Below are 25161 nucleotides of genomic sequence, written 5' to 3'. Positions count from 1 at the left end.
AAAAATATTGACACAAGAATTTCCCTTTGTTGCACTGGCGCATGTTTATAATCCTCAGACTGATCTCTTACTTTCTTACAACCGCCCCCTCACCTCCTTAATCTGGTGGCACTGGGCCTGTTTAACAAGAAGCCAAGAACAAGGAATAAAGGTTTTGTGTGGTCTTGTTCTCTTCCCCAGGTTCCACAGCCAGCCCAGTCCCATTCTCCAGACTCAGGGTCTATATCCTTCCCACTCAATAAAACTAAAGCGGCACCAACAGCAGATAAATTCAGCAGCCGGGGACATAACTACTTCTAGCTGTGAATTCCATCCAATCATACAGAGAGTGCAGCTGCAGCCCACATCTGCAAATTCTGCATTCTGAAACCCTTCGTGTATATACTTCCTAGGGACTCAGACAGTGGGCCCCAGGGACAAGAGGACTTGTCCTTTCCAAGGTCACAAGGTTCGCAGGGCCTTCTTCCCTCGTCTGTCAGGCTGCTAGGACTTTCAACACAGTTGTGATCTCCTTCCTCCTACACCCACCTCCTTTCCACCGGTGTCCCTCTTTCCCTGCCCCTTCTTCCTTACTCACCTCCTGTCCAGGAGCCTCTTAGTGTTGGCTCAGGCCAGGCTCTCCACACGTCTCATCCCAGGCACACTCTAAATGAAGCCAGGTTCTTCGAGCCAGTTGCACCTCCATTTCCTCAGCTGCAAAATGAGACTTGTTAGCACACCTATCTTACAGGGGCTTTCTAAGATAAGAAAATGTGTATAAAATGCTTAGGACAATGGTGGACTGGCAGCAGCAGATAACACCTGTTAACATTAAACCCCTGGTTACCATCTGATTTGGATGAGTTGGGTTGCGATGTCTGTGAGATTTCCACATGGAAGAGACAAGAAGGGAATAGAATTTTCCTAGAAGAGTGGTCTAGGCTACAGATACACCTGGAATGAGGTCATTAATGGAAGGATAGCCTGCCCTTATGACTGGGTGCCTTACACACTACATTAGTCAGGGTTCTCCAGAGAAACAGAAACAACAGGACATATAGAGAAACATGAGAGAAGATTTATTATGGGACTTTGCTCACCCAATTACCCAGGCTGAGAAGTTCTACAATCTGCTGTCCGCAAGCTGGAGGCCGAGGAAAGCCTCCAGCTTGCAGACAGTGAACTGGTGTAACTCAGTTCAAGTCTGAAGGGGAGGTGATGTATAACCCCTGTTGTGTTAGTCCATTTTCATACGGCTATGAGGAAATACCTGAGACTGGGTAAATTATAAAGAAAAAGAGGTTTAGTGGACTCATAGCTCCACATGGCTGAGGAGGCCTCACAATCATGGAGGAAGGCAAAGGAGGAGGAAAGGCACGTCTTACATGGTGGCAGGCAAGAGAGCATGTGCAGCAGAATTGCCTTTTATAAAACTATCAAATCTCGTGGGACTTATTCACTATCAGCATGGGAAAACAGCATGAGAAAACCAGCCCCCATGATTTAATTACCTCCCACTGTGTCCCTCCCATGACACATGGGGATTTTGGGAGCCATAATTCAAGATGAGATTTGGGTGGGGACACAGCCAAACCATATCACCTTGTCTGAGCCCAAAGGCCAGAGAACCAGGAACACCAATATCTGAGGGCAGGAGAAGATGTTCAATCAAGCAGGGAGAGTGAATTTGCCCTGTCTCTGCCCTTTTGTTCTATTCAGGCCCTCAGTTGGATAATGCCCACCCATATTGGTGAGGGTAATCTTTACTCAGTCTACTGATTCACATGCTAGTATCTTCCGGAAATGCCCTCACAGACACACCCCAAAGCGAGGTTTACCAGCTATCTGGGCATCCCTTAGCCCAGCCAAATTGACATATGCAATTACCCATTACATACACATTGTCTCTGTTCCCTTCCACACTCCCTCAGCTCAGTAAACAGCATTACCATGCACCTAAATGTTCTGCCTAGAGCCTAGGAGTTGCCCTTGAGTGCTCCCTCTCCCTGTCTCTCACATTTCCTCCATCAACAGACTCCACTCTCTCTTCTAGACCATGGCCATCACCGCAGTCCCAGCAGCCTCTTACCAAAACTGACAAGCAGTCTCCTGCCTCCATTCCCAGTCCCTCCAACCCACTGTCCACACAGCTCCTTAAGCCTAAGCCAGATCGTGACATCCCTCTACTTACAATCTTTCAGTAACGCTGTACTGGATGTGGTAAGAAACCCGAAACCCTCACCATAGCTGGTTTACAAGGCCCTGCACACTCGTGCCCCACCCATCTTGCATCCTCCCCTGTGCTACTCTCCACAGCTGAGTAAGCTTCAACCACACCAGCTGCTCAGGGAGCCTCAGGGCCTTTGCGCTGGCTGTTCTCTCTGCCTCGTGCCCTCTCATTCCTCCCCACCCTCCTCTCCCACAGCCACCTCATTCTCATCCTTTCCATTCCAGCATGCATGTTGCCCTCCGTGGAGTGGGCTTCCTGCGTCACCCTATTGGAAGTAGATCTTCTCCCTCCCTGTCATGGCCAAATGTTTGTGCCCACCCCAAAATGCCTATGTTGAAGCCCCAAGCCTCAGTGTGATGTGATTTGGAGATGAAGCCTTCGTGGAGATAATTAAGGTCAAATGAGGTCATAAGGATGGGGTCCAATAAGATCAACATCCTTGTAAGAAAAGACACCAAAGCTCGTTCTCTCTCTCTCTCTCTATTCAAACACAGAGAAGAGGTCATGTTAGCATACAGTGAGATGTGGTTGCCTACAAGCTAAAAGAAGAGGCTTCAGAATAAAACTTGCTGACACCTTGATCTTCTGACCTCCAGCTACCAAGAGCATGTGAAATCAGTGTCTGTTGTTTCAGCCTCCCAGTAGATGGTATTTTGCTATGGCAGCCCACCAAAGACACACCCTCATCCTCATTCTCCCTTCAAGGCAGTGGTTCTTACGTGTAATTAGTGTCTCTGCCCACTTACATAGTCTTTGCCTATCTCCCACAACTGGAACATAGCTCTGAGGTCACCATCACCCTCCTCAGGCCTAACACAGGGCCTGGTACATAATAAGCGTCCATAGAACAAATCAGTGACTCAGTGAATCCATCAGTCAAAGACTACATACTTCTAGCAAGGGATGGAAGGAATTGAACCCATCCCTCATACCTAGAAAGGCATCCCAAACAAAGGAGCCACTCTTTCCAGGATAGACTCTGCAATGACTACGCTCTAAAGCACACATATTTATCTACTTCTTGGTTTAGATCCCACCTTGTCCCAAAATGAATTTAAGTGAGCTTATCAAAATATAAACAATACAACAGAATAAATAACAAAGGAGGAAATTATAAGAAAAATAAGAGGAAGCCACTTGAGTGACAGCATGCTTGCCATGGCCACTTGCTCTGGGCACCCCAGCAGCCATGGCAAAGAAGGTAGTCCAGCCAGCTATACAATTCAGATTATCCATGAGATGCAAAGAAAGAGTTCTTTGTGAGAAGCATCTTTTTTTTTTTTTTTTTTTTTGAGATGGAGTTTTGCTCTTGTTGCCCAGACTGGAGTGCAACGGCGCGATCTCGGCTCACTGCAACCTCTGCCTCCCAGGTTCAAGTGATTCTCCTTCCTCAGCCTCCCGAGTAGCTGGGATTACAGGCATGTGCCACCACACCCAGCTAATTTTGTATTTTTTCATTAGAGACGGGGTTTCTCCATGCTGGTCAGGCTGGTCTCAAACTCCCAACCTCAGGTGATCTGCCTGCCTCAGCCTCCCAAAGTGCTGGATTACAGGCGTGAGCCACCGAGCCCGGTGGTAAGAAGCATCTCTTAATGAGCCAGATCAGCTCAGCACTGACTCATGGAGGAATTCCCACAGTCCTCCCATGGTAGATGGGTCCTGATCAGCATCCTTAAAGAAGACTCAAGAAAGGGTTTCAGGCAGCTCTTCCTCCCAACCTGCCTCAAGGCAACTCACAAAGGCAATGCCTCACAAAGCAGGATGAGTTACTCTATGGGAAGCAAAACAGTGAGGTCAGTAATGCACTTTGTGCTCCTACAATTCTATATCTCCACACAGCCTACATCCTTATAAAGTAAACTTCCCTTTGTCTTCACAAAGCCAACCCTTGCAGCTGGTAATGGCTTAGAAAGTGAGACCCCAGCATGAGTGGTTTATTCCATAGGTGACCTATACCCAGCAGTTATAGTATCTGTGGGTGTTTTCATGGGTTGGGCAGCCACTGTAGCTTCTGGAGTCTGCAGTTCAAACCAGCTCCTCTCCCAGCACAATCTTGCCCATAACCCATCCTATCCTGAAGATGTTCTCCTACTCAATTGCACACTACCCAGGCTGTGGTGACAATTATGTTTCCTCTTAAACATTGCTAACACATCCTTTGAAATGCTTTAAGAGGTTATTATCTTTTAATAGGCTGGACCAAACCCAGGAAGAGCTTGGATGCTATAAACAGTTGGCCCTCTCTGACCTTATCTTCCCTGTGGTTGCTTTCCTGTCCTACTGGGGAATTCCTGAGCTGCAGCTGCAGTCTTTAGCTTCACCTGCAGGGGGCTAGGTGCTGCTCTGCTGCCTCCTGCCCCAGGTGCACAGCCAAAAAGTGGCGTCCTACAGCATGCCCAGAAAGCAACACGGGTGTGTCCCATGTCTGCTGTACTCTTTATCCATGCTTCCACAGATACAAGGAGTTTGAAAGAGCCTTAAGGAAGCAGTGAGCTGGGATAAACCACCAAAGAGCTTTCATGGCCAGATGTATATGGAAACAAAAAGGAATATGAAAGGTTTCCTTGGGCCATTTCTATTTTATTTCAGACCTCCCTGACTTCACAATCCGTAAGATTCACCCTGTGTCTGCATTTTCTATAGCTTTTATCCCAAACTGATTAAACCAGGCTTCTAACCCAGAATTTGCAAAAGCTATTCTGCCAGCCAAGATGAAGTCTCTTTATTTTTCTGGGATTCTAGCCTTGCTCATTTATCCTTCCCTGTCATTCCCTGACATACTTTCCTTCTTCTGATAAATTATTTTTCTAGTGCCTTGAGCCCCTGGCCTGTCTGACATCTCTTCATTCTCTTCCCAAGAAACGCTGTTTAATTAGATGGCAGAGCATGACAAGAACAGGGGTTCTGGAGCCAGATGACTGGAGTTCATAATCTTGGTTCTGCTACTCACTTGCTATGAAACTTTGGACATGTTACTTAACTCCTCTGTGCCTCAGTTTCCTCAGATGTAAAAAGGCTAATAACAACACTCCCATTATAAGGTAGTATGATAGAGAAGCTTGTGAGTGAGTCTCTTGTCTCTCTTCCCCACTACAGAGGCTAAAGAAGCCCCATGTTCCAGAATGCGTTGCCTAAAGAAGGTAGCCTGTCAGCCTTGAATCCTGAGTGACTATATGGAGCAGAGCACCACCTTGTTGGACAGACAGCATTCACAAGCAACCAACCTTTGTTCCATTAAGCTACTGAGATTCTGGGAAAATTTGTTATTGTAGCAAAACTTAGTTCAGCCTGACTAATAATGGAACCACTTGTATGGCTGTAATTAAATACCAGTTAAAATTGAATACCTAAGTAGATAACTTATTCTTCCTCCAGGAAATGAGATCCCAAAGTGGCAGGCTCATTCTCTGTATTCCTTCCAGCTCCTGGAACCTGGCCTGGCACACAGGAGGAGCTGCATGAGTGTTTTTGAGTAACAACTACCAAAGTTTCAGGCCCCTCTCCTCCGTCATGTGCTGCATCTGGCAGCTTCCAGGCTCACCCAGCTACTGCACCCAAAAATAAGGTTGTTCCAAGGAGGGACAGGGCAGTACAATCAGCGTGAGAACACTTTAGCAGCCCCTTCACAACACACACACACACACACAAACACACAGAGGCACACATGCACACACATAGACACAGAGAGACATACATGCACGCACGCGTGCACACACACAGAGACACAAAGATACACACACAGAGAGGCACACATGCACACACAGACATACACACACTTGCACACACAGACACAGCAAACACCAAGAAAGAGAGACACACACAGAGAGAAACACACACAGGACACAGAGAGAAAGACACACACACACGCACACGCGTGCGCACAGGCAGAGCTGAGCCCTGCTCTGACTACTTCTGAGAAACAGGTGGAAAGAAAACCAGAGTGTTTGGGTCTGATCACTGTTCCTTCCACCCATTCAGCAGGGCAGTGAGTCACCTGCACAAAAGGACTCAGGCCTCCACATCAGGCAAAATTTGGCTGTGATAGCTAATCTCCATTGCTTTCCCTTGTCTTCTCAAGCCGTGCTCAGAGAGTAAACCTTCAAGCATGCTTAAAGGCTGGGGGCACAGAGGTGCCCACTGGTATCAATGACAGCCACATCTCACAGCACTTCCCTTTCAGGAAGGGGACCCTCCCTCCCCTTCCCTCTACAGCTTCAAGTGCTCACTGGCCTGGACAGAAGCAAATCTGGACTAAGTCCCGGGAAAGCTCCGAATGTTGGAGCACTCTGGCCCTGAGCTCAGGTCCAGGATTCATTTTTCACAGGCATGCTTTATTGATCCCCGTGGGGAGCCAGGTTTCCATCCCTTGTCACTCCTGAGGAAGGAGAACGTGCCCGGATTGCAATCACACGATGTGCATGCATCTCTTTTCCTATAAAACAACTCTGAGTACCTGAGTTATGCATCTTATCAGAGACCATGTGCTGGGTGATTTTAAATTATTACCCCCCAAATACATATATATATTATGCCAAGAAACCATCAACAGTAAATTACCTCCTGTTCCAACGGCCAGAACATGGTTACTGTCACCATGCAAGATAGTCACATAAAATTCAGAATGTCTCACACTTTATCTTGAAAATTCACAAAATTTATTAATCTTTATAGCCTGAAAGGCAAGAAGATACATATTTTAAGTCCATGTCTTGCATTACCGACCCAACTGGCCATGTAAAATGACTCAGATTTATTATCATGTGCAGTTACCAGCATTTATGGCAACTTTTAAACATGTCATTTTACTGTGGACACCTCATGGTTTGGGACACTTTGGGACTTTAGTGAGTAACTGTCATTTCAGGACCAGAACAAATAAATGATTTAAGTACTTCTGCAGCTTATTGGAAAGAGAATTGGAAATTCACTTGAGGAGATTGTTAACCGTGGATCACAGAATCATGGTCAAGGAGCAAGCTCTCCCCAGATTTATGTCCCTTTCCATATGGGAATAAGAGGAGAAGTTCCCTTTGCCAAATAGAGGCTCCCACGCTCCCCAATGTATACCTCTGCTCTGTCAGGGAGGTTTAAAAAAATAGTATTCAATTGTGTCTCTAGTTGATAAAAAGAAAGTTAATGCTGAGAAATGGAAAAGGAAATTTGGGTTTCTTTACAAACATTCTTCAATGCTGTTTACTATTCAACAAGTATAAATAAAACAGTCCTCACTGTGCATGGAATTCAGTCTCTGTTCATGATAAAACCCAGAGATGGTTTTTAAAACACCATTACTTATTGAAAAAGAACAAGGGTCCTCAGGCCTCAAACTCCCTATATTCTAATGTACACGCCAAACTTGGTCAAGCAGGCAGAAGCCATGGTCAGGTCTCCCTTCACCCGTCCCCTTCCTTCAGGCCCACTTGTCCAGCCTGCCCTGGAGTTCTGGATCCTTCCTTTGTGCATTTGTCCTTTCTCTCTCCTGTGCCTTCATACAGTGTACTCTGCCACCCAACCAAGCTTCCTTAAAGTTGGCTCTATAAGGTCACCTCCAAGCTCAGATACCTTCCAAGCTTCTCACTGCCTAGGCCCGGAAGACCAAGTTGAAATCTGTCTGCCTCGAGGCAGACATCGCCTCTGTCTGGTCTGTCTCTAGTCTTACATCCCATCATTTCCCAGCAAGAGACATCTGCTCCATGCAGCCCAGTGAAATCCAATACACAGCTGCTCCAGAATTTGCTTACAACATCCCCACAAACAGAATGCCCCAATCCTTTCTAAAGTCTCCCTGTCCTACCTGATAAGATTCGGAGAATCCCTCACCCCTCCCTGAACAAGACTGCCCCACTCCTGTGAACCTCTGCAGACATACAGGCCCAAGGCAGCACAGCTATCCTCTGGGTACCAATCTCTCCCTAATCTACCCTCCATAACCCATGTTGGACACTTAGCCTCATGCTGCATTTCATCATTCTGCATATGGCATCTCTCCTCCATGGGATTGTACACCTGAGGGCGGCTACCAAGTCCCACCCATAATTATCCTTCCTGGGATCCAGTCCAGTGCTAACAAAGGGTAGGTTCTGCAAAAATAGGTTTTGAAAGACACAATTAAATGTATCTGAAAAAATAAAAGACTCAGGTCATAAGCTGGAAAAAGTAATGCAAACTCATTCACTTCATAGAATTCTGGGAAGAGTTCACACATGTTATTTTTCTTTAAAAGCCACTCTAGTGTGGAATTGTGTTCACCTTCCCTGAAAGGCTGGGGAGGAGTTGGCTGGGAAGATACATCCTGTGATGTCTATGGAAGAGATGCTTCGGGTCTAGGAGTGACGGCTCCTTTGCCTGTGCCCCTAACCTACACCCCTCATCTACAGGGTGTCTGCAGCAATACATCTGCGAGGTTCCAGAACCCCTGCATGTGCTATGAGCTCAGCAGTGACTTGAGGAGGGCAAGCAGCAGACTAGCTTTCTCTAATGGGGGTGAAGATGACTGAGTGCTATGGGCTAATGAGAATGCATATGTATTTGGGTTTTTAAAGCCATCCAGCAAGGCTGGAAAACACTGTTTATTTTAGGCACGGTTGGTTGTTCCTTCTCTGATTCCAGGAGCCAATCGTTTGTGGCCAGTTTCAAAACCCAGGATTCACAACTCTCTCCGCTCAATCCCTGAGTGCTAGCCCTGTTGAAGAGGAAAAGCAAAACCCCCTTTGACTCTGTGCTTCCCCTTCATGTGTCAATAGAGTCTTGTGGCCTCACCAAGGTAAGCTGAAAATAGAGCCAGAAGGACGCCTCCACTTTCATGCTTGAGACAGCAAGCCCATGAGCAGGCACCACGGCTTCCAACCCAGAGACAGCAAGGACTGCCGGCAACCGGGCGTCAGGAGCCCAGACCAGAGCACAGGCTACTTCTCATTGTAAACAGCAGGCAGTCTACTCACCAGAACAGATGAGTGACATGCCAAGGAAACAAAAAGAGAAGAGCAGAGGATCATCAAAGAAAATCTGTAATTAAAAATAAATACTTCACAATGCGATTCCAAGAAGTTTATGGCTGAGGCGGCTTTCATGGGCACTTGCAAGTGTCCACAGACAGCCTGGAATTGTGTCTTTAAATGTGAGATATTTGTGTATGTGAAAAGGCCAACTGGACTTCCCTCCCCCAAATGGCACATTGTTCTGGATATGCACTTTCAATGACCTCTTGTGTTAGTCTACTGCAAACTAGGTGGCTTCGACCACAGAAATTCTTACACAACCACCTGCAGGCTAGAAGTCCAGAAACAAAGTGTCAACAGGGTTGGTTCCTTCCGAAGCTGCAAGGAAAACCCTTTAGATGCCTCTCATCTCATTTCTGGTGGTTTGCTGGTGACCTTTAGTGTTCCTTGGTGTGGAGATGCATCACTCAGATCTCCACCTTCATTTTCACACAGAATTCTCCTGAGTGCATCTGTCTGTATCTGCATTTTCCCTTTTTAGAAGGACCAGTAGTAATAGGGATTAAGGCCCACCCTACTGGCCTCATCTTAATTTGATCATCTGCAAAGACCCTACCCATATCCATATAAAGTCACATTCACAGATATAAAGGGTTAGGAATTCAATAGCTTCTAGGGGAAGGCAATTCAACTCCTAACAGCTCTCAAACATGAAATGTTTCTACGAATAGCATCATTGTTGGTATTACTTGGCAGAGGAACAGATAGAGTCAGATGACAAGGGCTTCTCCAACAGTCATCAGTTTCTTTCAGATCTGGACACAAGCAAGAAAAATGGTGTGAACAACAGCTAAGCAGCACAAAGAATCAAGACTTGGGTGTGAGAGTCTGCCTTGGTCTTCAACCATGTAGATGTGAACCCCACCCCACTCTCATCCCACCCAAGTGCCACTGTAATAGCTTGAGGAATAAAGCTCAGAATAAAGCCAGACAGTCAGAGTAGGGGAGAGATTTTCCAACATAACTCAGACCCTGATGTTTCTTAGTTAATTTTCCCTGAAAGAGAAAATATCTTCCCAAAAGAATAAAAGACTTAAAAGTTACTTGATGTTAAGACATGCCATAAACTATGAGAATAATTTTTCATTTGTTCCTTCCTCCTATTTTTTTTTTTTTTTTTTTTGAGACAGACTCGCTCTGCCGCCCAGGTTGGAGTGCAGTGGCATGATCTCGGCTCACTGCAAGCTCTGCCTCCCGGGTTCACGCCATTCTCTTGCCTCAGCCTCCCACATAGCTGGGACTACAGGTGCCCGCCCCCATGCCGGGCTAATTTTTTGTATTTTTAGTAGAGATGGGGTTTCATCGTGTTAGCCAGGATGGTCTCGATCTCCTGACCTCACGATCCACCAGCCTCAGTCTCCCAAAGTGCTGGGATTACAGGCATGAGCCATGGCACCTGGCCCCTTCCTCTTATTTTTTTTAATCCAAGACCCTCCTAGAAGTACAAGAGGACTTTAGGAAGTTCACGGAAAATGGAATCAAAAGATAAAAATGAAAAATATAAACTTTATAAACTGTATTACTCAATATAAGCACCATCAAGTTCAAAACACTTTTGTAAGTGATGACACCACCCATTTAGTCCATTCTTAAAATATTGAGGGTCCTGAGAATTTAACCATATCAATAAAGTCTTTTTACATTATAAACTGAAAAACATGGGTGCCTTTCAAGTATTTGGTTTTAATTAGGAAACAAAAAGAAGTCAGAAGAAGTAAAATCAGAACTGCAAGTTGGATACCCAATGATTTTCTATTGAAATTCACAAAATTGACCTTATTCAATGAGAGGAATGAGCAGAGTCTTGTCAGGGTGGAGAAGGACTCTCTACTGAAGCTTTCAGTGGCATTTGTCTGCTAAAGCTTTGGCTAACTTTCTCAAAACACTCTCATAATAAACAGATGTTATAATTCTTTGGCTCTACAGACAGTCAACAGCAAATTCCTGGAGTGTCCCAAAAAACTCTTGCTATGACCTGTGCTCTTGACTGGTCTGCTTCTGCTTTGCCTGGTCCACTTCTGCTTTGACTGGAAAATGTCCACCTCTTGGTAGCCATTGCTTTGATTGTGCTTTGTCTTCAGGATTGTACTGGTAAAGCCATGTTTCATCTCCTATTACAATTGTTTGAATAAATCCTTCAAGATTTTCATCCTACTTGTTTAATTTTCATTGAAAGATCTGTTCTTGTCTGCAGCTGATCTGGGTGCAATGGTTTTGACACCCATTGAGTGGAAAACTTACTTAACTTTAATTTTTCAGTCAGAATTGCAAAAGCTGAACCAATTGAAACATCTGTTAATTATCAGGTCTCTTCAGCTAGGGCATGGTTAATTTTTTCCTTGCAAATTGACATGAATGGTCTGCCACTACAGGCTTCATTTTCAACATCAACTTCTCCCTCCCTTCCTTCCTTCCTTCCTTCCTTCCTTCCTTTCTTCCTTCCTTCCTTCCTTTCTTCCTTCTTTTCTTCCTTCCTTCCTTCTTTTCTTCCTTTCTTCCTTCCTTCTTTCCTTCCTTCCTTCCTTCCTTCCTTCCTTTCTTTTTTAGACAGAGTCTTGCTCTGTCACCCAGGCTGGAGTGCAGCAGCATGATCTTGGCTAACTGCAACCTCTGCCTCCCAGGTTCCAGAAGTGGTTCTCCTGTCTCAGCCTCCCAAGTAGCTGGGATTACAGGTGCCTGTCACCACACCTGGCTTTTTTTTTTTTTTTTTTTTGTATTTTAGTAGAGATGGGGTTTCACATATTGACCAGGCTAGTCTTGAATTCCCGACCTCAAGTGATTCACCTGCTTCAGCCTCCCAAAGTGTTGGGATTACAGGCATTAGCCACTGTGCCCAGCCTCAACTTCTCCCTTCTTAAAAGAAGTTATCTATTCGTAAACTGCTGATTTGGGGGAAGGGGGCATTGTCCCCATAAGCTTTTCACAAAGCATCAATGAGTTCACCATACTTCCCCTCAAGCTTCACTATAAATTTGATGTTTGTTCTTACTTCAAATTTAGCAGAAATTCACATTGCTCTGAGAGGGGCTCTTTTCAAACTGACATATTATCCTTCTTAGTGCCTCCAACTAGATCGTGTACAAACATGTTATAAAAAGTTAGTACAAATCAATTTCGGTGCAAAAAAAAACAAAAAAACAAATCCAGCGTAGTTTTTTTCATAAGCATTTTCTATGAACTTTCTGAAGAGCCCTCAGACAGCTGCTCACACAGTTACTCCACATCCTTGAGGATCAGAGATCAAGGCGTCAGCAGGGTTGGTGCCTTCTAAGGGCTGTGAGGGAGAAACCGCACATACCTTTCTCCTGACTTCTGGTGGGTTGCTCACCATCTTCAGCATTCCATGGCTTGGAGATGTGTCACTCTGATCTCTGCTTTCATCTCCACATGACGTTCTCCCTGGATGTATACAGCTCTGTGTCCAGATTTTCCCTCTGTATAAGGACATCGGTCATATTGAATTAGGACTCACACTAAAGACTTCCTTTTACCTTGATTACCTCTATAAATACCCTCTCTCTAAATAATGTCACATTCTGAGGTACTAGGGGTTAACATTTCAACATATGGATTTGGCAGGTATGCAATTCAACCCATAGCAACCTATGTCCAAACTGCACTAGCCCCAGGGACAGATACATAAATAAAACATGATACAGGGAACAAAGCACTCACTGGCCGTTGGGAAAAACTCACAGCTGTGTCCCTCTCTGTTATTACTTTTGTAAGCACATGAAACTGACATGAGACTCTTGCAAGTCCAGATGCCTAGGATCCAAAGAATCTACCACTGGGATAACACATTTTACAACAGGTAACCAGGTAAGGTTAGGGGATGGCTTCAGATTTCTCAGGTTGAAAATTTAGGAGTATCTGAAAAACAGCATCTAGGAGTATGTAAAGCATGGTGTCCAACAGCACAGAGGCGGGAGGCACTCGGGTGACCAAATCTTTCTAATCCAGTGTGAGAGCAGTCATAATGGATGATGGAACACAGAAGAGAGAGACGCTTCTCCTGCTCCAGGAAGGAGGAGGAGGCTGCCAGGTAACACTGGGAGACTGTGCTAGAGCTAGTCCACAGACAAAGGGCTGGAGTTCGAAAGGGGCACAGGCTAAGGACACTCCAGGCGGAAAGAGCAGCCAAGCAGATGCTGCGGAACGAGAGGTCCCAAGCGTGTTTTTGAGAACCTTGATTTTGCACCTTGTTTCAGACACTTTCTTGTCACTGATCTGGTGTAGGTGGGAAGTGAAAGTGTAAAATACGGTGGTTTCCAAAATAGGGTGTTTATACACCTAAAAAGTTTTGAAAACTCCTTGATAGGCTATTTTTTAAAAATTAAGTTAAAAAAATCTAACAAAGTTTCTTAATTTCTCGACATTTCAATGAAACCCCAAGAGTATGTGAGACGGGTTCATTTTTACTAATATATTTTGGAATTTTCTGCCACGTAAGGGACCTAATGTAGAAAAAAAAAAAAACACTAATCTAAACTTTAATCTGCATTATATTAAAAGGAAAACAATCTCTCTTTATCCTCCTTTCTCTCTTCTTCCCCTTAAGTAGGCATGGCGGGATTTCTTGAGCTGTTGACTGAGCTCTTCTCCCTCTCCCAGGCCACATAACTTGGTCATTCATTTCCTGTTCCCTGCTTCAGCCAAAGGCAATTTGCGGAGAGAAGAGGAAAATGGAGGCCTTCACCTTTACCTTTGAGAGCAAAGCTTCAGCCCCAGGTTAAGACCAGGGCTCAGGAAGAATATTTGGTCTTTCAAAGCAAATCTTTGGCCTCAGCAGCACAGAGGCCCTCCTGAGTAGGGGGAGGGGTATGCACAGGCTGCAGTGTCCTGGGAAGGGCCTGTACCCATGAAGTGGGCTTCATCCCCACTTTGTGCAGTTTGTGCAGAAAGACAGCTTCAGACAAAGGCCAGAGTGGGAGCAAAACCCTGAGGTTCCCTTGGAGAAGCAGGCTGCGCAAACGCCTATTTGGTGATTCAGAATCAACAAGCCAGGCCCGGTTTCACATGGGTTGCCTCTAGGATGGGTGGGAGCTCCCAAGAGCCTCATGGGAGGTCCAAGTGAGTGGCTGCGGCCTGGAGAGAGTAGGATTGAAGCAGAGCTGGGATGGAGTGAGAACAAGAGACAACAGCAGGGAACAGCAGGCTCTGACAACCAAAGACCAGAAAGGAAAGCATCTCCCAGCCCCCAAGGGGAGAGTGCCAGCCCCTAGCATCAGACACATCTGCAGAAGCAGGAGACTTCAGCTAATCAAGAATAATGTTCCTTTACCCAGACAGAATGGAGCCTGGGAAATTAGATTATGCTAAAGGGAAGCCAACATGCATTTTCTGCACACCTGGCTTCTGGGTCTAAGATTTTTGTCGGCTCCTAAAATGCGAGCCTTGTTGAATTGGCGTAGGCTTCTCCTTAGTCACCAGGTAAAGCAGAGGGCTGGGACACAGCCATACGCAGTAACTCAGCCTGCCCTTAACCAAAGGGCCCAGGAAAGAGGTGAGAGCGAAGAAGGTGAATCACAGATTCGAAAGCAAGCAAATAAAAGCAGTGGGGAAAGACAGGGTATGAATATGGGGCACACTTTGAGGCACAGACCCTTCCCAGGACCCTGCAGCCCTCTGAGCATTCCTCTGCCCTACTCAGAGGCATTTTTCCCATGTCAGACTCCTCAGGGTTGGGGATTCTGGATGCTCCTATGTAACCATTCCTTCCTGCTCCATCTCAACATTTGTGTTGTTTGCAAAGAAAGTAGGCTCCGTAAGGTCAAGGGCTGCCCCAGGTGCATTTGTGTGTTTAACAGGGTACTGGGTGATGACTGTGTTAAAAGGAACAATATTGGAGTTTTTTACCAGAGTGACTGAGGAGTTCACAGGAGTCCAGGGTGTATGAGTCCCACCAAAGAGTCCATGTGCCTTGGGACTGCCCCATCCCATTGGGAATTCCAGTCTGACTTCTTGGCAATGGGTATCTGAGCAACAGAGCAACAGAGCAAGGTGGAGGAGAGAAGCCCTCCTAGTACCCATCCCCACACCAGCAAGAGGGAGCGCCAGACTCACAGCCTACCATCCCCTCCAGCCCCAGCCCACCCGACCTACATCAGCCACCTTCTGATTGATTATGCTTTTCCCTGGGGAAAAGGCCAAAAAACCATCTAGGCCTCAGCCCCAGCATCCCTGAACCTCTAACCCAGCCCTGGACTTCCAACTTTGAGACTTCTTTCAGGTGGGACAAGCAAACCCCATGTTTTTTAAGTCTCTGCTATTCAGGTTTTCCTGAATTATTTGTAGCCTAATGGAGCCCTGGCTGCTCCTGTCTGGAGGTGGGGCATGTGGATGAGGCCTTAGAGAGGCCAGCGTCTCTCACCTCTTTTCCAGCCCACAGCTCCAGGTACACGGGCTCTTCCTGTGACTATATGGAAGTCATCTGGCTTCCTAAAGCCATAACCAGACAGACCGTCTGTCAAAAGGCAGGAGAGTCTGGAACGGGCTCTTTGAGGCCACAGATTGACACTGTCAGCTGACCCCTCCAGGATCCTATTTCCTGACATACACCCTTGATTCAGGTCATCTGGTTATTGTGAGCTGGGTCGTAAATCTTATGGAGCTCACTTTTTTTGCAAACAACTAAACCCCAAGAATACTCCTTATTTATAAAACAATATGTATGCTGGCTCTATGGTAGGTTTCCAGTCCTCAGGGTGCTAAAATCCTTGTGCCCTTCTGCCTCCTTAACCACAGCACACATGCTCAAGAGAACTAGAGTTGCGAGGAAATCATTTCTATACATGGGCTCCAACAAACCCTGGTTACGGAGGATGGCCTGTTTCCAACAAGCTTCATTTAAGGTTCCCCTACATGAAAGGAATAAATATTATGATGACGTGAGGCAAAACATAAATGCCAGCAAAGTCAGAAATTTCCCTCCTGGTGCCTCATGATCATCGAGGTGAGGGGAACAAAAGGTGGAAAAATCGATTCCACCTTCTTATTCTTGGAGAAGAAAACAATTCTCTAGACAAGAACACGGACCAGCAAACAGGGAGAGAAATTGTGTGTTTACTGATTTCAGTCAATTATTGCAGTTGCCACGTTTCTCAGGAGTGTTGACGCCCAGGTCGGGGCTTACCGGTGAATGGTCAGCAACACACTCAGGCCAACAAGGAAGGAGGAGGCCTGGCTGTGAATGAAGCATGCTCGACTCTAGCTCGCTATGTGAGCAGGTCACAGAGGGCAGACGCCTGTGGGTGCTTAGTAAACACTGCAGGGCATGGCACTAGTACTAAAAGGGACTAAAGTTAAATGTTTATCAGAATGTTTACAGCAAACTTCCCATAGCACAGGTCACGTGAACTCTTTCTACCTATGCATGAGCCTTTGGACAGACAGCCCCCAAAACTATGAGTCTTTAATATTAGCCGGCATCCCTCAGTGCTGGACTTTTCCACTGTACTGGGTTACACGTCATCCAAAATTCACCTTCAAAGGAACCTCAGCATAGATTCCTCACTCACTATGAGACTGGACACAGCCTTTCAGGGCATCCCCAAATAGAATAAAGATAGTGAGGTAGGGGGCGGGACTCAACTCCAGAGGCAGGACTCAGACACTGGACCAAATGGTGAGCTAGCTAAAACAGTGCCAGGGCAGAAGCAGCTTTCCATAAGATATGCCCACCAGTGTGCCATGTCAGTTTACCATCACCGTGGCAACACCTGAGAGTTACCACTGCTTTCCATGGCAGTGACCCAGTGACCTAGAAGTTACCACCCTTTTCCTAGAAATGCCTGCATCAACTGCCTTTTAACTTGCATATAATTAAAAGTGGGTACAGATATGACTGCTGAACTGCCCCTGAGCTGCTACTCTGGGCGCACTGCCTGTGGGGTATCCCTGCTCCACAGGGATCAGTACCGCTGCTGCTGCTTCCATAAAAGTTGCTGTCTAACACCACCACTTGTGCTTGAATTCCCTCCTGGGCAAAGCCAAGAATCCTCCTGGGCTAAGCCCCAGTTTGGGGTCTTGTATGTCCTGCATCAGTTGCAAACGGTAAGCTGATAAGAAATGAAAACATAAGGAAAACTCCTACATACCACCCAGGGAGAAGCCCACTCCCAGGCAGCATCAAGCCCAGAAGGTAGCAAACAGGGTTTGCAGGACAGCTTGATTTTTGTCTGTGCAACAACCACCGGGCCTGCCTGGTACAGAGGCGAGTCTGTGGGCAGAAAGAGAAGCTGGCAAATAAGACTTAGCTTTAAAAAGATGCTGACTCTGGGCTCCCCATTTGGCCATGGCATCAAACGCTCCTGCCAAATAATTTGGCTCACAAATATTCACCACAGGAGAATATCTGAGCATTAAAAAGCAAACAAAAAAACAATCAGGAACCAAGTACCTCAGCTGGCTGGACGAAAAGACACATGCTTACAAGCCAGCAGATGGGTGTGAAGGCTACTGAGTGTCACGAGAAGCGCAGCTTGGCCAATTGTGACTTCTGGAATGATCTGTGTCAAAGATTTCAAATGCTCTGTGCAGTTGGCATGTGGCTGCTAAGCTTCTAATTTTGTGACCTTTGAGATTGTACAAATGAGCAAAACCCTTTTGTATATCTTTAAGGGAATTTCAGGCAAGGTTCAGGAGCAATGCCATGGTAATTTTTTTAATTTTACCCTGTTAAAAACAGACTTTGTCAGGCAATGTAGAGACCTCTAAATTCACATCTTCTAAAGACATGGAGAGAAGGGAGTTTGTGGCTATTTTCACAAGAAAACCACCAGCCAGTTCCATGGTGCCCCTCATCCAAGCTGCCTAATTAATGGCATAAAGCCCTCTGTCTGAAAAGACTGCCTTGGATTTATTTAGCACCCATCTTCCTATAAATGTCTCCCAAAAGTCTCGGGAATTCATCTCCTTTGCATTTTTACTGCATCACGCAGACCACCATGGCCACACATTAATGCCCCTGCCACCAGCCTCCATCGTCCACCAGGGATAAGCAAGAAAGCATTGATTTGGGACTTCTGCAGGGTCCTTCCTTCACATGGTGTATGCTTTGAAACTGCCATGTCCCCAGTCCACCACACCATGGGCGGCCTCCTTCGAAGGCCTCAGCTTTCCGCAGGAAACCTCTTCCTCCAGGACACCTGTCATCAGCCCCCCAGCTGCTTTAACTTCCTTCATCAAAGCACTCTACATTGCAATCATGCGACTGTGCAATTGTTCAGTGTGTATATTAGTTTCCTATGACTCCGGTAGCAAATTACCACAAACTCAGTGGCTTCAAACAACACAGATCTATTCTCTGACAGTCCTGCTGGTCAGAAGTCCAAAATGGGTCTCTCAAGGCTGAAAGCAGGTGTCAGAGGGTTAGCTCCTTTGGAAGGTTCCAGCAAAGAACCTGTCCCTTGCCTCTTCCAGTTTCCAGAGCTGCCAGCATTCCTCAGTTTGTAGCTGCATCACTTCCCCCTTTACTTCCGTCATCACATCGCCTTCTCCTATGCTGATCACCTGCCTCCTCCTTATAAAAACCCCTGTGATTACATTAGGCCAATGCAGAATAATCTCTCCAGCTCAAGATCCTTAACTCAATCACATTTGCAAAGTCCATTTTGCCATACACGATAATATTCACATGTTCCAGGGAACAGGATATGGACATGGTGGGGAGGTGGTGATTACCCAGTTTAATATACAATGTGTCTTTCCCACTAGGATGTTAGTGATCAGGGTCTTTGTTCAGCTGATTTAGTCTTTATGCTCCAGGATCCAGCACAGAGCCAGATTCATTGTTCAGAAAATGAATGAGGAAATGAACTGAAGAGTGAATGTGCAAATAGAGTTCTTCCCTCACCTCTTCTACACTTCCTTTGAACTCTTTTTTTTTTTTTTTTTTTTTTTTTTTTGAGATGGAGTTTGCTCTGTCACCCAGGCTGGAGTGCAGTGGCACAATCTCAGCTCACTGGAAGCTCCGCCTCCCAAGTTCATGCCATTTTCCTGCCTCAGCCTCCTGAGTAGCTGGGACTACAGGCGCCAGCCACCACGCCCGGCTAATTTTTTGTATTTTCAGTAGAGACGGGTTTCTGAACTCTTATTTATTTATTCCCTTATCTGTTTCCTTTCCTCTCTCTTTCCAGCTGCTGCTTCTTCCTCACAGGTACACTAGGGCATCCAGCACATTGATTTGTCCCCACTCGCCTTAGCCTGTCTCCTGCCACAGTTGTCTCATTTTGGTGAAGTGAGTGTCCAGGTTTCCCCTGGCTCCCAGCTGCAACATGGATCTGTGAAAGACGGTAAAATGGAAAAGTCTTCACATCCTGGCTCTCTCTGCCCTTCATTGCCTTTAAGCTCTTTAACAACTTTTACTTGGAGAGGAAAGCAACTCTCTAGACAAGAACACAGACCAGCAAACATAGGGAGAAACTGTGTGTTTACTGATTTCAGTCAATTATTGCAGTGGCCACATGTCTCCGGAGTGTTGATGTCCAGATGGAGGCTGACCCATGAATGGTCAGCAAGGAAGAAGGAGGACCTATACTTTCCTCGGTTTGTAAGTTGTAAAAGACCCATGGAATGCCAACTATCCTTGTCCATGGACATGTGGTCAGACGGTTCAGTGGCTATTATCAATTTTGCATCTATTTGTAAATTCTATGTCAGCATTCCTATTGTCCCAGCTATGCATGGCATTTTTAATTCTCCTTTGGACTGGTTGGAGCATCTTACTGGTTCCCTCATTAATTAATGAATTAAATAAAATCTTTGACACGTGTTCATTCTACATGTGGGTAAGAGTCATGATTTTACTTTAAAAAAAAAAAGTCCTTTTACAGGTCTCAGAAGAGAGGTAGCTGCATCAACAAACACAAGGGCTAGCCTATCCTCTAGAGAATTCACAGCTGAAGGGTGGATTAAACACACCCTGTGCCTTTCCTACCTTTCATTCCCTTTACCGTATCTAGCATTTGGATGGAACGCATTGCAGAAGGAACAGTGGAGAAGCACATGCACACAGCACATGCCTGGGAGGCTCCCCTAGAGCAGCTGGGATCTCTATGTTCTCACCTCCACCTTTTCATCTCATGGTTTCTTAGCCTCTTCTCTCCCTTTCACACCCATCAAGAGATGACTTGAAGAGGCCCTGGCCTCCCCTTGGCCACTCTCAGCTGTCTTCCTGACTCCTGCCTGATCTTCACACCAGTAGTTATTGTCTTCTCAGCCCTACACAAGGTCAATGCCAGCACAATCTGCCAGCCCACTTCCTGTTCCAACAGCCATCACATGAAGACATTCTGGAGCTATCACTCCATCCATGAGAAGCTGCCTACCAGTCCTTAGAAAGAAAGTGAAAGTCTGCTTCCAAACATGAGAAGGGGTTAGACCAAGGGCTACCTCCTGGCCAGGTGACAGAGGACTAGAGAAGCCAGATTAAGCCAGATTTCTGCCAATCCAAGCAAAAGGCAGGTGGCCAAGCAGATGCAGAAAAGAAAAAAATTTTTTTTTCTTACCCATTACTAGGTCCATAGCTGAGGCACCTATGGCAAAATACAGATTAACAAGAGAAATACCAAACTTATTTAATTTAAATTTTGTGTGACATATGAGACATCAGGAAAAAAGACCCAAAGAGGCTGGGTGCAGTGGCTCACACCTGTAATCTCAGCACTTTGGGAGACTGAGGCAGGTGGATCACCTAAGGTCAGGAGTTTGAGACCCAGCCTGGCCAACATGGTGGAAACCAGTCTCTACAAAAATTAAAAAATTAGCCAGGCACGATGGCGGGTGCCTGTAATCCCAGCTACTGGGGAGGCTATGGTGGGAGAATTGCTGGAACCCAGAAGGTGGAGGTTGCAGTGAGCCGAGATCACGCCATTGAACTCCAGCCTGGGTGACAGAGCTAGACTCCATCAAAAAGAAAGGAAGAAAGAGAGAAAGAGGAAAGAGAGAAGAAAGAAAGAAGAAAGAAAGAAAGAAAGAAGAAAGAAAGAAAGAAAGAAAGAAAGAAAGAAAGAAAGAAGAAAGAAGGGAGGGAGGGAGGGAGGGAGGGAGGGAAGGAAGGAAAGAGAGAGAGAAAGAGAAAGAAAGAAAGAAAACAAAGAAAGAAAGAAAGAAAGAAAGAAAGAAAGAAAGAAAGAGAGAGAGAGAAAGAAAGGAAGAAAGGGAGAGAGAGAGAGAGAGAAAGAAAGAAAGAAAAGAAAAGAAAGAAGGAAAGAAATAGGGACACCTGTGTGTTTTTATTGTAAGTTTGATGGAGAAGTGGATCATAGTGGAGAAGTGTGATTGGACAAAGGGAATATGCTCTAATAGTCACATACAAGGGGGAACTCAGCAAGGCCTATTTGTTCACCTTTTTTTCTGTGTCCCTGTGTCTTCAGAGATAAAGACATTCCTCCCCTCCAGGTAAAGAGTAGGCACCTCTCACACAAGGACCTTACGACTTGCTCCAGGGGAAGGTCAGCTTGGTTTCATGGCCTGCTTCAGGAAAAGAAGGATGAGGAGAAGGTGAGACAGGCCTTCCTGCCTCTGCCGTTTTCTCCAATGTCAACCTGCCATATTTTGGGGTTGTATTCCCTGAACCCCACCACAGCCTCAGAGAGTGGGGCTTTACCCAAGGGTGAGTTGCAGCACTCTACCAGGTGTTTCAAACAGCAGAAGTCAGTTACAGGGTATTGATTCAAAATAGCTACCACGCATGAGCTTGTCACCCTGCACCAACTCATCCTGTGCAGTTACTACTACTGTTAACTCTGGCCTAGGATTTGTGGTTCATTTGGGATGACATGCATGCTTCAGATCTCAGGCGCTAGTGACCTCATCTATAAATTTGGGGTGGGCAACGATAGGCCTGGATGACCCTCAGTGGCCCTTCTAGCACAAAAATTTCTCAAATCAGAAGAACAAAACCCTGTACTTCTACTCTCCCTGGGACAGTGGCCCCAAATATACCACAAGTGTTCATCTTTCCAGTGGAGTTCATATGTGTAGCATTGTGTTTACTTTACTGACTATAAGCAGAACAGGTGCCTGTCATTCACTCACCCATGCCTTCCATCTGGATACAGGGCAGCAAAAATCAGCAGAATGCTTTTATTCACAGAGCTGAATGCCTACACCAGAAAACAAACATTAAGCAAATAGTGGCAGAAATACATTTTTTTTAGACCAAGTCTCACTGTGTCACCCAGGCTGGAATGAAGTGGGATGATCTTGGCTCACTACAGCCTCCACCTCCCAGACTCAAGTGATCCTTCCACCTTGGCCTCCCCAGTAGCTGAGATTACAGGCACGCACCACTATACCTAACTAATTTTTGTATTTTTAGTCAAGATGGGGTTTCACCATGTTGTCCAGGCTAGTCTTCAACTCCTGACCTCAAGAGATCCACCTGCCTCAGCCTCCCAAAGTGCTGAGATTACAGGCATGAGCCACCACGCCCGACCACAAATACATTTTAAATTGCAATTATGATCACTTCTTTGGATGAGAGCCTGGTCCTAAGGGAATGTATAGTGAGTGTTTGACTTAAACAGGGGGTCAGGGAAGCCTTCCCTGAGGAGGAGTCAATGGATTTAGGAAATAGTTCAGGCTTTCACCATTAAGTATGATGCAACCTGCAGGAATTTTGTAAATGCCTTTATTATTTTAAGGAAGTTTCCTACTGTTCCTAGTTTGCTGAGAGTTTTTATCATGAATGGATATTGAATTTCGATAAATGCTTTTTTGCATTCCTTGAAAAGATTTTATTATTTTAATCCTTCGTTCCATTAATAGAGTAAATTACATTAATTGGGTTTCTAATGCTTAACCAAGCTGCATTCCTGGGATAAACCCAACTTAATGAAGATGTATTACCCTTTCTCTAATATTAATGGCAGTCAGAGACAGGGACCAAGGAATAATTTAATTATGCCTGTAATTCTCGATATGATTTAGATTTTTGTCCCCACTCAAATCTCACGTTGAATTGTAATCCCCAGTTTTGGAAGTGGGGCCTGGTGGGAGGCGATTGGATCATGGGGGTGGTCCTTCATGAATGGTTTAGCACCATCTTCTTGGTGCTATTCTTGTGATAGTGAGTTATTGGAGGATCTGGTTTTTCAAAAGTGTGTAGCACTGCCCCTCTCACTCTCTCTTGCTCCTACCATGTAAGATCCCTGCTCCCCCGTCACCTTCCACCATGATTGTAAGTTTCCTGAGACCTCCCAGAAGTGGAGCAGATGCCAGCATCATGCTTCCTGTACAGCCTGCAGAACCATGAGCCAATTAAAACTCTTTCCTTTATAAATTACCCAGTCTCAGGTATTTATTTATAGCAATGCCAGAACAGGCTAACAATTCTCAATCCTCCTTTTAAAATAATCACCATCTCCTAAGGCTGGGTGAAGACATAATATGTGTTACAAGGGAGTATGGTAAATGCTGGAGACACAGGTTGATTTATAAATGCCCTGCCATGATGAGGGATACATGGCAAGACAGGTTTCAGTATGAGCCACGCCCTGAATGACAGTAGGGAAAATCACTTTTAATGGATGCCAGGGGCTGGCAGGAGCAGAAAAGACAGAGAGAATTTGGGAAACAGAGAGCAAATCAGCATGGCTGGGTAGGAGAAGGGCTGTCAATGGATGATCATGAGTGCTGGGCTGTGGCATTCAAACCTTATCCTCCTGTTCAGCAGGGAACCATGAACACAGGAAAGGGCTGACAATGCAGAGGTAAAGTGAATAAAGCATGATACAGAACTAGAATGCAGAATGACTCCAATTTTATTAAATCATGTGTGAGATGAGAGAGGGTGGTTATATTAGTTTGCTAGGATGGCCAAAACAAAATACCATGAATTGGGTGGCTTAGCAGAAATGTATGTCTCACAATTCTAGAGGCTCAAAGTCCCGATCAAGGTGTCAGTAGGATTGGTTTCCGCTGAGGCCTCTCGCCTTGGCTCGCAGATGGCTGCCCTCTCGCTGCCTCTCCACGTGGTTGTCCCTCTATGAACAAGACCTCCGGGTATTTCTTCTTCATCCAAATTTCCTCTTTTTATAAGAGCTCCCATCAGTTTGGATCAGGGTCTATCCTACCAGCTTCATTTTAACTTAATTACTTCTTTAAAGGGCCTATCTCCAATTACAGTCAAGTCCTGGCATCACCATTCCCAGTGACTGAGGAGGCCAGAAGTAAAATGAAGACAAAATCTGCCCTCCCCACATACCGTGCTAAGTGCAGGGCAGAATCTGAAGGTCACCAGGTGGAGTCCATGGCTCCCTGTCCCTGGGGTTTGAGGAATGCAGCCTTACTGGGCATCATTGGCCTGCACATCCAGATACGGCTGCTCTTTCTTACCCCACGCTTGCCCTTGTCAGCCAGAGCCTGAGCATCTGTGCTTCGGCCGACGGAGTGCTCACTGGAGCAGCATCAGAGCCGCTTTGTCCTCTTCAGAGGCTGGGTCAGAGTAACTTCACTTCAATGCATGACACCTGAGAGGCACCTGCACATAGGTGCACAGCCGGAGAGAAAAGTCAGCAGCCTGCCCTGCCAGAGGACAGACAGACCACGCTTGGACTTCAGTTACCAGTTGGAACAAAAGGATTTGCATATTTTTTACCTTAAAAATTAATTGGCAAGCCCTGTCTCTTCCCAAGTGTCTAACATCTAAGAGAGTTGGGTTCATGATCTGGCTAAGGATATCCTCTCCCTCCCCTCCCATTTTTACTAAAAAAAATTTTGACTAGAAAAAGAAAACCTTTTATATACTCACTATCCCAGGCAAGATTCTTTTTTCTTTTTCCTCTCTGTTTTGTTTTGTTTTGGTTTGGTTTGGTTTGGTTTTTTTCATTTCCTTACATTCTCTGTGCATTTGCCTATGCACCATGGGATTTAAACAATAGATTGGGAAAACAGAGGAGAGGGCACTGAGGGTGCCCTTTTGTAGTAGAAATTGATTTTGCAGCCCTC

At 45.7% G+C, this 25161-nt stretch overlaps 1 long non-coding RNA gene across 1 annotated transcript; it reads right to left on the bottom strand.

Moving 5' to 3' along the window:
* Positions 1–582: 582 nt before the first annotated feature.
* On the bottom strand, positions 583–22354 carry LOC117062959. Its single transcript, XR_004428639.1, has 3 exons — positions 22249–22354; positions 21557–21681; positions 583–693 (listed from the first exon to the last, which is right to left on the bottom strand). It is a non-coding gene; the product is annotated as an uncharacterized LOC117062959 (long non-coding RNA).
* Between the last annotated feature and the right edge of the window lie 2807 nt (positions 22355–25161).

The sequence above is a fragment of the Trachypithecus francoisi genome, unplaced genomic scaffold (genome assembly GCF_009764315.1).
Source record: "Trachypithecus francoisi isolate TF-2019V2 unplaced genomic scaffold, Tfra_2.0 Lachesis_group17, whole genome shotgun sequence".
NCBI classification, from domain to species: Eukaryota; Metazoa; Chordata; class Mammalia; order Primates; family Cercopithecidae; genus Trachypithecus; species Trachypithecus francoisi.
The sequence above is the reverse complement of the archived record's forward strand: the minus strand, read 5'-3'. Positions and strand labels throughout refer to the sequence as shown.